This window comes from Etheostoma spectabile, chromosome 18 (assembly GCF_008692095.1).
Source record: "Etheostoma spectabile isolate EspeVRDwgs_2016 chromosome 18, UIUC_Espe_1.0, whole genome shotgun sequence".
Taxonomy (NCBI): Eukaryota; Metazoa; Chordata; class Actinopteri; order Perciformes; family Percidae; genus Etheostoma; species Etheostoma spectabile.
The window spans coordinates 25,873,618-25,874,458 of NC_045750.1; the positions used below are offsets into that span (position 1 = coordinate 25,873,618).

Genomic DNA, 841 nt, shown 5'->3' on the forward strand with positions numbered 1-841 from the left:
TGTGTGTGTGTGTGTGTGTGTGTGTGTGTTATAAAGCAGTAACACTTCATTTTAGGGCTGAACAAATAAACCCTGTCAGGTAACAAATGATTGAATCTTATCTAAAGATGTGGCTTTTATCACACTGTTTGGACCACTGATTCAATTTACTAAGAGCTGGAGGTTGATTGGCCTGTAGTGGCAGTTTGAAGGGCAGTTATCAGTGGGAAGACCAGGGAATAAACAGCCATATTCTCAAACCTTTTTACACAAATGCAGGCATTTTTGGGCTTTTCCGCCTTTAACGGACAGGACAGCTAGGTGAGAAAGGGGGGAGGAAATGCAGGAAATCATCATCACAGGTTGGACTCAAATCCTGGACTTCTATGTCGAGGTACAAGCCTTGAAGACTATGTGCGCCTGCTCAACCCCCCGATCACCCTGGCCACACACAAATGTAGGCATTCATTTGTCTTACCTCATTCTTAAGCGTTACCTATTAAAACAACTACTACTCTTTGAGCCACTGTATCATATCAGAGGAGTAGACCAACGCCAGTCGACAGTCTACATGAACTGTGTTAATCTTGATTTTAATTTATTCGGGTTTTGTTTAACAGTAACGTTGAAGAAAGGGATCATACTAGATCAGGGATCTTCAACAGGGGGTCCGGCACCCCTAAGGGGGTCCTCAGAGTCTCCAAATTCTTGTTAATCTTTGAAAGATTTTTCAAAAATTAAAAAGTCTTAGCATGAATCCAACATTTTAGCAAAAATAGCTCCGCACTGCTTACTGGCCTATAGGTAAGGTCACTAAGGCCATATACAGATTCACTGTGCCACATGTGTGTTTAACATTAAA

At 41.7% G+C, this 841-nt stretch overlaps 1 protein-coding gene across 1 annotated transcript in view; it reads left to right on the top strand.

The window, feature by feature from the left end:
* The window catches only part of LOC116706601 (ankyrin repeat domain-containing protein 9), a 1,472-nt gene extending 1,209 nt beyond the window's left edge, over positions 1-263 (top strand). The window contains exon 2 of the mRNA XM_032543529.1: positions 1-263. This exon is cut by the window's left edge and continues 1,065 nt beyond it. The gene's annotated coding sequence lies outside the window, so the exon portion shown is untranslated.
* The last annotated feature ends 578 nt before the right edge of the window (positions 264-841 follow it).